Source organism: Cervus elaphus, chromosome 2, assembly GCF_910594005.1.
Source record: "Cervus elaphus chromosome 2, mCerEla1.1, whole genome shotgun sequence".
Classification (NCBI taxonomy): Eukaryota; Metazoa; Chordata; class Mammalia; order Artiodactyla; family Cervidae; genus Cervus; species Cervus elaphus.
This window is the reverse complement of record NC_057816.1, coordinates 9,167,348-9,180,858: the sequence shown is the minus strand read 5'-3', so window position 1 is coordinate 9,180,858 and position 13,511 is coordinate 9,167,348. Positions and strand designations below refer to the sequence as shown.

Below are 13,511 nucleotides of genomic sequence, written 5' to 3'. Positions count from 1 at the left end.
AAGTAGGCTTAACTAGTAAAGGCAGGTTACAAGTAGAGGGTTTCCTAAGAAACTGTTCCCTTATCTGCTACTCTGTAAGACATGTTCAATGAGTTCTGTTAAGTGCCAGCTTCCATTAATCCTATGGAACATGGTTTCACAATTTCTCCCTCTTCATCTTCTTCCTCTTTCTTACTACCAACTGTATGTGTTTCTCTGCTTCCTGTTCACTTCCCTCATCCTATATTTTATTTTTGCCTTTAAAATTTCTTTTTTTAATAAGGAAAAGTATTTATTTGTGCCTTGCACAATTTTTGAAAGCCATTATTGCTATTTAATTTTTGTTATTTACTACAATACTGGGTGCAAAGTTAACAAAAGAAACACTTACTGAATAAATGAATTGCAGGATGAATGAACTGATAGTAATTTCTTGAGAGCTCAAATTTCATTACAGTGACCCTTCTAGGTAGCCCCATAAGGGTTCAGTGCAAGTCACAAACATGCTTGATCTGCTGCAAAGTACATTCATTTTTAAGAATGTAATGCTTACATGAGGCAAAACTTGGAGGTCACTACTCAAAAACTAGCATATGCCAGCCTGCACTAAGGTAAATATCAAAAACTCTAACTGCTCAGTGTTAAATTAACCAAGGGTTCATATAGGTCTCTCAAAAGAAAAAAAAATGTGTGAGAAGTATGTGAAACATTTTTAGATGAATGAAATGACAGAAATCACAATCAGTACAAACTAATAACTAAACAATAGTGGAATCAGTTCAGTTCAGTCACTCAGTCGTGTCCAACTCTTTGTGACCCCATGGACTGCGGCACACCAGGCCTCCCTGTCCATCACCAACTCCCAGAGTTTACTCAAACTCATGTCCATTGAGTCAGTGATGCCATCCAACCATCTCGCCCTCTGTCATCCCCTTCTCCTCCTGCCTTCAATCTTTCCCAGCATCAGGGTCTTTTCCAATGAGTCAGTTCTTTGCATTAGGTGGCCAAAGTATTGCAGTTTCCGCTTCAGCATCAGTCCTTCCAATGAATATTCAGGACTGATTGGAAGGAATATTCATCAGAAGGAAGAAAAAGGTAACTTTAATGAAATGGACAAATTCCTAGAAAGACAAAATTTACCAAAACTGACATGAAGAAGGAATAGAAAATCTAAATAAGACTATAAAGGTGAGTTAGTAATTTTAAAACTCCCCACAAAGAGAAGCTCAAGCTCATTTAGCTTCACTGGTGAACTCTACCAAACATTTCAAAGGAATTAACATGAATCCTTCACAAACTCTTTTAGAAAATAGATGAGAAATGGGCAGTAGAAGGGGACTTCACCCTAACAAAGAGCATGTATACTTTTTCATTTTGTTGATTATTTCATTTGTTTTTTAGAAGTTTTCAAGTTTGATGTAGTCCCACTTTTCTATTTTTGGTCTTGTTGCCTGTGATGTTCATGCCAAATCCTAGAAATCATTGCCAACAATAATGTCAAAGAAGATTTTCCCTATCTTTTTCTTCTGAAGATTTTTAGAGTCCCAAGTCTGTGTTTAAGTCTTGCTTAGATGCAATATTATTTGTGCATAACAAAGAAGTAAATCCTGACACTGGGACAATGTGTAGAAGCATATAGACACTATGATACCTGAAATAATCTGATTACTGAAGGGTAAATACAGCATAATTCCACTTATAAAAGGTTTTAAAATAGCCAAAGTCATAAAAGAAGAGAGTACAATGAAAGGTAGTTGTCAGGAGCTGAAGGGATAGGGAAAGTTGAAAATTATTTTCCAATGAGTATAAAGCTTTTTATTCAAGATGAATAAGGATATATATAGTTAGTTAGTTAGCAACATTGTATTGTGCATTTTATAATATGTTAAAGGGATGGATCTTATGTTGTGTTCATTTAAAAAGATTACAAAAGAACAGAAGGGAATTTCTGGAGATAGTATGGTTAGTTCCTTAGTGTAGTGATGGTATTGTAAGTGTATGCATATGTACAATCTCCACAAGATGTGCAATTATGGAGTGTATCAGCATATCCCCTAATAAAGAGTAAATATAAAGAACCTACAGAAATTCTCATCATCAAGGGTGAAACAGATCACCAGCCCAGATTGGATGCATGAGACTCCTATGCATCGGAGCTCGGGGCTGGTGCACTGGGAAGACCCAGAGGGATGGGGTGGGGAGGGAGGCGGGAGGGGGGATCGGGATGGGGAACACATGTAAATCCATGGCTGATTCATGTCAATATATGGCAAAAACCACTACAATATTGTAAAGTAATTAGCCTCCAACTAATAAAAATAAATGAAAAAGAAAAAGAAATTCTCGTCCTAAATGGTGAAAGACTGAATTCACCATAATTTCAGGAAATTCACTGAATTCACTGAATTCACTGAAATTTCCTGAATTCACCATAAATTCAAGAAAAATATAATGATGTCAACTATCACCATGTATATTCAACAATGTATTCAAAGTTTTAGTAAAGGTAACTAAGAGAAGGAAAATAAATAAAAGATGTATATATTGGAAAATAAAAAGCACAACTGTCTTTATCTGTAGATGACAAAATTTTGTATGTAGAAATTCCCAAGCATCCACTAGATATCCATCAGAAGTAACAAATGAGTTTACCAACTTTGCAGAATACTAAATAAATTGTAAAAGTCAACTGCATTTCTCTGCACTAGCAATGTGTGTGCTGTGCTTAGTCACTCAGTCGTGTCCAACTCTTTGTGACTCCACAGACTGCAGCCTGCCAGGCTCCTCTGTCCATGGGGATTCTCCAGGCAAAAATGCTGGAGTGGGTTGCCATGCCCTCCTCCAAGGGATCTTCCCAATCCAGGGATCGAACCCAGGCCTCCCACACTGCAGACAGATTCTTTACCATCTGAGCCACACTAGCAATAGACAATCCAAAAGCAAATCTTTTAAAAATCTATTTACAAGAGTATCACAGAGAATAAAATACACAGAAAAAATTAATAGATGAAGTCTGAAGATGGTACCACGAGGTGAGATTTTGGAGGTAAACTGTCGTCCTCCACCTTCGTGGAAATCCTGTCCTTTCTGAATGGATGGTATTATGCTACCTATTTCCTGCTAGAACTCTTTGTATTTCTGTATAAAGACTCCTGCTCCCATACCCAACAGCCAGTCTAGTACTGGATGTGATGATGCTCTTCCTGTATCTTGGAACTGAAGTAATTCGACTACTCTTTGGTACATAGGGAAGTCTCTGCCAATGGAAGATGCCACATGATATTAATGTGGTCTTGACCTTCCTGTCCACCATGGTGGCGTCCTATTACCTACTGCTGTGGACCTCTATGATCCTCCTGGAAGCCATCATGAACAGCATCTTGCTCTTCTTCTGTAGCTCAGAGCTGCTGCTTGAGGTGCTCACCCTGGCCACTTCCTCCAGTACAGACAGGACATAAAGTGCAAAAATTTCAGCCAGCAGCCCTCACAGGTTGAGACCACACATACGTCTGATACTTCAGCCACAGCAGTGAGAAGTGGCAGGCCATGTTGGAAAAGGTTGCAGCTTTTCCTCGGCACAGAGACCTGGGGAACAAACCCAGCATAAGGCCACTGGGCACCGTCTTCTCAACCAGGACCATCAGCCCAGGAGACTCTTCTACACTCCAGGATTGGGAGGGGCAAGGCTGGTGCCTTCCTGGCCCCTCTAGGAACCAATTCCCTTCTGACCTCAGGTTTTCCTCTTTGATCATCGTGGCCAGAGCATCTTGTGTGGACCTTTCAGGCTCCCTGGGCTTCCAGCAGGACCTGAGCCACTGGCTCCCCGTGTTTGCTGTGCCCCACATGTCCTGCAGGAACATGGGGTGCCTCAGGAGGGTGTGCTCCCAGAGCGATACAAAAGCCGCTCGTCGCATTTCTCAGACTGAGCTCCAGAGCTTTTTAAGTAGCTCATAGTGTTAGTTTTCTACTCTCCTCATGAAACAAACATTGTTTTATAATATGTATTTTCTGTTAACAAATTAATCGGAGTATAAGAACTGTCAACTATAAACCAAAAAAAAAACAGTGTTCTGAGAAAATAAAGATCTCTAATACATAAATGGAAAGATAGCTCTCAATCTTGTATCAGAAGGTTTAGTGTTGTCAATAAAGCAGTGCTTCTCAAGTTGATCTATAGCTTCAGCACAATTTCTGTCCAAATCTCAGCTGACTTTTTGGGGCAGAATTTGACTTTCATTGTCAATTTGTAATATCTTTGTTATCAATATTCATATGGATTCAAGGACACAGATTAGCCAGAACAATATTGGTAAAGAAAAACTTAGAGGACTTTCACTTTTCAATTTCAAAGATTACTGCAAAGCTATAGTACAGTGTGATTCAGGCATTAGAACAGAATTTAACATAAATGAATAAAATTGAGAGAACAGATACAAATCCTAAAGTTATGGCCAGCTGATATTTAACAAAGGGGACCAGAAAAATCAGTGGGAGAAAGGCAGTCTTCATAGATAATGCTTGGAGGAAAAGATACACATACACATAAAGTTTTAGGACCTCTATCATATACCATGGGGCTTTCTGGGTGGCTCAAGTGGTAAAGAATCTGACTGCAGTGTGAGAGACTGGGATTTGATTCCTGGGTCGGAAAAATCCCCTGGAGAAGGGAATGGCTACCCACTCCAGTATTCTTGCCTGGAAAATCCCATGGACAGAGGAGCCTGGTGGGCTATAGTCCATGGAGTCACAAAGAGTCAGACATGACCATAAACAAAGAAGTTTCAAAATGAATCCTGGACTTGAACATAAGAATTAAACTGTGAGGGAAAAAAAAGGATTAAACTGTGAATTTTCAGAAGAAAATATAAGATTAAATCTTCATGATTTTGGTTAGTCAATGATTTCTTAAACATGGCATGAAAGACCAAATGATAAAAGAGATCAGCATCAGAAAGATGGCAAAAGAGGATGTCCCAGCCTTCCTGTTTCATGGAAACACCAATTTAACAACGGCCCATGGATGAAATTTCCTTTTTGAGGTACCTGGAACCCAGGCAGGAGGTTTCATCAGCCTGGTGCAGCACAGAAATGAGAAAAGACTCATTTCAAAGGGAAATAGAAAAGCTTCACTTTCCTCCTGTCATTCTCTCAACGAAGCATGAGCAGCGCTGAGAAAAATCCCTTTGGCCTAAAAATTCTTTCACGACAGAAAGAAAGAGAAAGCCTGTCTGGATTCTAATATCAGGCCCTGCCCATGGTCCTCACCGGGCAGCCCACCCAGGGTCCCCGACAGCTGGCCTGTCCAGAGTTTCTGGCCAAGGTGACTGGTGTAGAACTTTCCCTGCCAAAACCAGTCTGTAATGACTGGAAAGGGTGACTGCTTCTTCAAAAATGCAAGGTTACAAGAATCATGAAGACTTGGAGAAATATGAGACAACCAAAGAAACAAAATACAGCTCCAGGAACTGACCCCAAAGAAACGGATATCTATGAACTGCCTGACAAAGAATTCGAAATAATCATTTCAGAGAAGTTCAGGTAGCTCTTTAAGTTGCAAAGAAATAATGCTAAGCAGCAACACAAAAACATAAGTTTTTGTACAAGTCTCACTGGTAAAGGTAAATGTAAAGACACATAATAATGTAACACTGGGCTGGTGGCATGTAAATTACCTTTTAGCCTCGACATAAAAGTTAAATACAAAAAGTATTAAAAATTCATGACCATAAATTTTTTATAAATATAGAATAAGAAAATGTAAATTCTGATGCCAATAGCACATGCCCTGTGTGTTTGTGGCAAGTAAATTCATAGAGTTCTTGCATGCAATTGAAGTTAGTTGCTATCAGGTTATAAAACAAACTGTCCAAACTAGAAAAAGTTTTAAGCAAGAATTATGGTAACCAGAAAGGAAAAACCTGACAGTTGATGCAAAAAGATAAAGAGGAAAGTATCAAAGTACATTACCACACATGCAAAAAGACCTTTTCATTGATACGCTACAGCTCACTTCATTGATTTGATCTCATTGAAAGCCTTCAATAGCATAAAGGGGCAAAACTAGAGTTCATATCCACGTTTGTTTAGTGGAGACAGACTGCACCTAGACCATATGAGAAACTTCTATTAGGCAAGGCTGCTCTGAAAATTGAGGCCTCCTCAAAAGGCTTCCCAAGAAAGATGCCCCAGAAAGATGCTGCCTTCATCCTAAAGACGTAATCTACTAAATCAGTGGAATCAGATCTGCCCCAACCTTTGGTGAGACAAGGAAATACAGGGCATAGAATTCTGTAGCATGGGATAAGCTTTATCTAAGAATTATCAGGCTCCTGATGTACAAACGGGGAGTGAGGTATTCCAACTTAAACAAAAAACAGAATAAACTTCTGATGAACCCACTTTCTTCTTCAGCTACTGCCTTATTCTCTGAGTTCTTTCACAAAAAAAAATTCTTTCTCATTTTCTTCTCATCTATTTATATTTTTAACCATTCCTATAATACATTCAATTACTCAGTTCCAGGAGGACTTCCCTATAGCTCAGATGGTAAAGAATCTGCCTGCAATGCAGGAGATCTGGGTTCGATCCGTGGGTCAGGAAGTTCCCCTGGAGAAGGAAATGGCCACCCACTCCCATATTCTTGCCTAGGAATTCCATGGACAGAAGAGCCTGGTGGGCTACAGTCCATGGGGTCCCAAAGAGTCAGACATGACTAAGCGACTAACACACACACAAAATGCATTCCACTGAGCGGTTCTCCTGGGTTCCCTTTTCATACCATTCTCCCCCTGGGTGCCCCTTCCCAATAAAGTGTCTTGCTTTGTCAGTTTGTGTGTCTCCTTAGACAATTCATTTCCAAGTGTTAGATAAGAGCCTACTTTCGGGCCTTGGAAAAGGTGTTCACCTTCCTACAACAAATGATGTTGGGGACTCTTCTTTGCTGCAACTGACATCCTAACCACTTGGGGTACTCAACAATGGGCTTGCCTGCTGATAGACCAGGCCCAGTGGATGCAACTGGGATCCTTTTGTCCTTGGTCTCCTCCTAATGCAGATGACTCCCCAGAGTGCCCCAACTGGGTAAGGAACAAGAGGCTTTATTGATCTTTCTCCCCTTCCTTCTCTCTTTCATCTTCTTAATCCTTCCTATCCTACCATTTTTTCTAGTGCTCCGGTCCTGGATCCAGGAGTCTGGTCAAAGGGCCTCAGTCTGAGATGAAGGTCAGAGCCTGATCACCTTCAGTTGGCAGAGAACTCAAATTCTGATTCAGTTCTGGTCTGGTCTGGTTTCTGGTTTAGCCAAATTCCAGTCCTCCCTTCCCTGGAAGCCCAGTGTAAAGTCTCATAATGCCTGGGTGTCAGTAGGTGGCAGGAGACATCTGTAAGGCCACCCGTTTTGACTCCCTCCCCCAGGAGATCCCCTGAAGAAGGAAATGGCAAACCATTCCAGTATTCTTGCCTGGAGAATTCCATGGACATAGGAGCCTGGCAAACTACAGTCCATGGGTTTGCAAAGAGTAGGACACAACTGAGATACTGAGCACACACATATACACATAATACATTCAGCCCCACCAAGTTTCTTAAAATCCTAATGTTTTCTGTATTTTCACATCCAAATGTTTATTTGTGTGTTCGTTGCTCAGTCATGTTTGATTCTTTTGCAACCCCGTGGACTGTAGCCCGCCAACTACTCTGTCCATGGGATTCTCCAGGCGAAAATTCTGGAATGGGTTGCCATTCCCTTCTCCAGGGTATCTTCCCAACCTAGGAATCGAGCCTGGGTCTCCAACCTTCCAGGCAGATTCTTTACTGTCTGAGCCACCTTCTTCAAGTGACATTCAAAATCTGACTGCCCTTAACGACCTGAAATATTACTTACCAAGTCTAAGTCACTCTCATTTTTCATCTGGACTACTCTCCCTTCTCCAATTCACACATAATTTTCAATGAAGTCTTTTACAATTTTTCATGTGATGCCAGATCTCAGCTCAAATATCTCTTGTGGCTTCCATCTCATGCAGAATGAAAGTCAACACTCTTACCTTCAATATTAGATCTAGCCTCCTCTGTCTCTTTACCTTTCTAACCTTATCTAACTTTTTATAGCCTCTTTGCAACCCCATGACCTGCAGCATGTTAGGCTTCCCTGTCCTTTGCTATCTTCAAAGAAAAGTATATAAAATGTGTGTATACATATATATATATTTAAATTATTTAAAAACTGTTATTAACTACTATCAAAGTTACGAACTGTAACACACCAGTAACTAAGAATACACATATTTGCCCCTCCAGAATAATATTTTATTAGAAACCACCCTCTAGATGTTTGTAGAAATTACTTTCATACACATCTCTTTATTATTGTTCATGGTTTCTTTATTAGAAAAAATTCACACGTGGTCACATGTATGAATTCTAAGTTCAAAAGTCAATGTATTTGATGAGATTGGGCATGTACAGGATTGTATGGAATAGACAAAAAATTCAGTGTATTTGGATAAATTCATATGTCAGTATCAGCCACAATTCTATAAACAGGCAGATTAATTCCATCTGCCTAGAAAGACCTTTTGTGTTCATTCTTTAGTCAGAATTGTCCCCTAGTCCTCATCTCTCCTCCACTATATATTTCACTAGGTATTACTTTTGCTTATTCTAGAACATCACATAAATATAATTATAGACTAATTATTTTTTTGCATTTGGCTTTTGCTCAGTATAGTGTATATGAAAGTCATGCCTGCTTTTCTTTGTATCACTATTGTATTCCTGTTTACTGCTAAGTAATGTTACATAGTACAGATGGAAAAATATTTGCAAACCATAGTGCAATGTGCTTCTGCATTATACATTAACCAGACCTCCAGAAAGGTGATAAAGCCTGTTTGATCATAAACATCAGTGTTCTTTTTTCTTTTTCTTCCAATGTCAGCAACCCTTTAGAAGATTAACTTTTGTTTTCCTAATTCTGTAAGGGATCACAGAGACCTGCTGCTCACTTCAAATGTGCAGATCTGAACTAGGTACCTTTTGTGAACTTCATAAAACGTCTGTGTCATTTTCATGTATGATCCTTTGTCTCAAAAGTGTATAGGACTGTGTCTTTGACTTCTAACAAGTGAAACAGTTATCAGCCTTCTAAAGACTGTCTCTGAGATTATAATCCTCTATTTGGCTCAAATAGAATTCTTTATTTCTCCTCTGGCTTAATCACTGTTGATTTTTAGTTAATAGCTATCATCAAGAAGACTTGCGATAGTAAGTGCTGGTGAGGATGTGGACAAGGGCGAACTTTTGTACACTACCAGTGGCAATGTAAATTAGTATAGTCACTATGGAAAACAGCATGGAGTTTCCTCTGAAAATTAAAAATAGAATTGCCATATGATCCAGTAATCTTGCTCTTGGCATATATCCAAAGGAAATGAAAAGAGGAAATTAAAAAGATAGCTCTACTCCCATATTTAGTGAAGCACTATTTGCAGTCTCCAGGATATGGAAACAATCTAAATGTCAACCACTTGGTGATGGATAACCAACGTACGTTGCATACGTCTAATATATATGATGAAATATTGTTTACCCAGGAGGAAAGGAAATCTTACTGTTTGTGACAACAACACGGATGGACCTTGAAAACACTGTGCTAAATGAGATGTCAGAGAATGACACATTCTGTGTATAACAGATGTCAGATCTAAACCCGTCAAACTCGTGGAAACAGTAAAGTGGTGGTTATTGGGGCTGGGAGATGGGGGAATTAGTGAAAATTTTAATGGTATAAACTTGCAACTAGTAGATAAACAAGTTCTGCAGGTGTAATCACAGTTAGTGATTTTCATAGTCCGCAACTGGTGTTTGTGCACATGCTCAGAGGTGTCCGACTCTTTCTGACCCCATGGACTGTACCCTGCCAGGTTCCTCTGTACGTGGGATTTCCCAGGCAAGAATACTGGAGTGGGTTGCTATTTCCTTCTCCAGGGCATCTTCTCGACCCAGGGATCAAACCGGCATCTCTTGGATTTCCTGCATTGCAAGTGGGTTCTTTACCACTGAGCCACTAGTCCATGATACTACATTATAAACTTCAAACTTAGTAACAGACTAGATCTTAATTGTTCTCACCACAGAAAGGAAATAATAATTCTGTGACATGAATAAAGTGTTAGCTAACACTATGTTGGTGATCATATTGCAATATACAATGTACCAAATTAACACATAGTATATCTTAATGTTATAAATTTTGTCTATTATATCTCAATTATGAACAAACAAATGCAAAAACTAAAACCTATCTAGATGGCTTTCATCAGGTGATGGGTTAAACTAACATTTGTATCTACATTTCATGTACTCAGCAGCAGAAAGAAATAAGCTATTGATAGCAACTTCAATGAATATCTGTATAATTTTGATTAGCGTAAAAGCCAACTTCAAAATATTACATACAATATTATTATTTGGTTAAAATTAAAATTTTCAGCTTCATGAGATAAAGTAAGAGATATGTCTTATGCTAACATTGTGTAAGTTTAAGATGTACAGCATAATTAAATATATGTATGTACTGTGAAATAGTTAATAAAACAACCTTAGTTACCACATACAACACCTTACATAGTTACAGTTTTTGTGATGAGAACTTTATATATAAAGCACATATTCTTTATCCATCCATTGACAGAACGCTAGACTGCTTCTATGTCTTGAGTATTGTAAATAGTGCTCTAATGTACACTGGAGATGAGACGCAGATATCTCTTTAAGATGGTGACTTCATTTCTTTCGATTTTGTATCCAGAAGTAGGAATGCTAGATCTGATGATAGTTTTATTATTAGTATTTAGAGGGCTTTCCATATTGCTTTCTACAGTGGTTGTTCCAGTTTGCTTTGCCACCAGCAGTCTCCATGCCTTTCATTTTCTCCTCATGCTTACTGGCACTTGTTATCTCTTATTCTTTATGTGATTATATGATAACTGTTTTAACAGATGTGAGGTAGTATCTCATTGTAGTTTGGGTAATTAGTGATATTGAAATGCTTTCATTTATCTGTTTGCCTTTTGAATATCTCCCTTGGAGAAATGTCTATTCACGTGCTTTGTTTATATTGGTAGGATTTTTCTTTTTGCTATTAAATTCTGTGTGTTTCTTAAGTATTTTGGGTGTTAATTTCTTATCAGATGTATAAATTGGAAATATGTTCTGTCATTCCATAGCTTCTATTTAATTTATGGATCATTTCTTTAACGTGTAGTAGCTTTCTAATTTGATATGGTCCCACTTGTTTAGTTTTGCTTATGTAGCTTGTAGTCCGGTATCATCAGTAAACTCATTGCCAAGACCAATGTCAAAATGCTTTCCTCCTATGTCTTCTTCTAGGAGTTACACATTTTCAGGTTGTATGTTTAAGTTCTTAGCCCATTTTGAGTATTATTTTTTTGTAAGTGCTGTAAGAGAGAGGTCCAGTTTCTTTCTTTCACACATGAATATCCAGTTTTCCAGCACCATTTACTGAAGAGACTATGTTTTCTCCAATAAGTATTCTCGGATCCTTTGTCAAATATTGCATGCATGCTAAGTCGATTCAGTTGTGTCTGACTCTTTGTGACTCTATGGACTGTAGCCCACGAAGCTTCTCTGTCCATGGGATTCCCCAGGCAAGAATAGTGGAATGGGTTGCCATGCCCTCCTCCAAGGGATCTTACTGACCCAGGGATCAAATCCTCATCTCTTACATCTCCTGCTTGCAGTTCAGGGTTCAATCCCTGGGTTGGGAAGATCCCCTGGAGGAGGAAATGGCAACCCACTCCAGTATTCTTGCCTGGGGAATTCCATGGACAGAAGAGCCTGGTTGGCTATAGTCCATGGGGTCACAAAGAGTCAGACATGACTGAGCAACTAACACTTGTCAAATGTTAGTTGATTCTATATGTAAATGATTTATTTCTGGGCTCTATATTGTATTGCCAGGAGTGTCACAGCCTGAGACGAGCTCCCCTGAGGAGACGCATGGCCCCCCTGGGACCCTCACAGAGGACCTGGACACCTGAGCGGCTTGGATCTGGAAAGTACAGCAGGCATATGGCCCATACAGCAGGGTATAAAAATAAATTACCATATAATAAAGCATAATGAGAAAGAATATATACAGCCGAATCACTCTGCTGTATAACAGAAATTAACACCACATTGTAAACAAACTACACTTCAACCAATTTTTAAAAATCTGCATTCTATCATGACAGAGCACAGTCTGCCTACAGAAAAGAATCAGTTGAATGTCCATCAGCCTCGGCAAATCCTGTTAGCTTCCTGGCTCCAGGCAGCCTTTCAGTGACAGTTTGTTTGCCACTAAAGAGGAATCAGCAGGAGGCCAAGGAACTGATATTTCATCATCTAAAAAGTGACCCATTGAAGACAAGTCACCAAACAGTGTTCGTCAACCTCAGGAAATGACATTTTTTAATGGGGAAGGAGACAAAAATCATTGCTGGCTAAAAATTGGCAGGCTTGGTTCTCTAAGGTGGGGACTCATATTTGAAAATCCAATCAATCCTGCCTTAAATAATAAAGTGATCCCAAAAAAGCAGAAAGAAAATTTTTTAAAATCTGATCATAATGTTATGGGAACTCTTTTTTAAGCTAAAGCCACTTTTCTGCTGCTGCTTTCAAATTTTTTTCTTTGTGTTTGACTTCTGACAGTTTAATAATATGTGTCTCAGTGTAAATGCCTTTCAGGTTTAATTTATTTGGGGTCTGGGTCTCATGAATCTGATGTTCATTTATCTTCCCATGCTTGGGAATCTTTAAGACATTTTTTTCTTGAGATTAATTTTCTGTCCATGTCTCTTTCCTTTCTTAGATTTTCACAAGCATGTATTGTTTTCTTTATGTTTTCCCATATGTCTCATGGCTTCTCTTCACTCTTCTTCATTCTTGTTTTCTTTTTTTCTCCTCTGACTGGATAATTTCAAATGACCCATCTCCTGGTTCACTGAATCTTTCTTCTGCAATGTTTAGTCTTTTATAGAAATTCTCTATTAAATTCTTTAGTTCAGTCATATTCTTTAGCTCTAAGATATCTGTTTATTTTTATTTTGGGGTTATTCTCACTTCTATATTGAAATTTTCATTTTGTTCATTCACTGTTTTTGTAATTCAGTTTAGCTGTCTGTGTGTATGTTATTGTAGTTCATTGAAATTTTTAAAAAGGATTATTCTGAATTCTTTGTCAAACAGTTAATAGATCTCCATTTCTTTTAGGTCACTTCCAGGAGCTTTAATTCCTTTGGTGGTTTAATGTTTATTTGATTTTCTGTGATCCTTGATTCCTTGTATTGGCGTCTATGCTATGAGCAAATAGTCTCCTCTTCTGGACTTTAAAGGTCTGCTTCAGCAGGGAGGGTCACTGTACAACCTTCCTTGTTGTGTGGGGCTTCAGGCTATGTTCTACACTTGGGTGAGGTTTTTGGAAGAGGCATGAATAAGGGTGAGACTATGTTCAGTGGTCAGGCAGCGTC

At 38.8% G+C, this 13,511-nt stretch overlaps 1 pseudogene; it reads left to right on the top strand.

The window, feature by feature from the left end:
• The first annotated feature begins 2,448 nt into the window (after window positions 1-2,448).
• LOC122706007 lies at window positions 2,449-3,437 on the top strand (annotated as a pseudogene).
• Window positions 3,438-13,511: the final 10,074 nt, after the last annotated feature.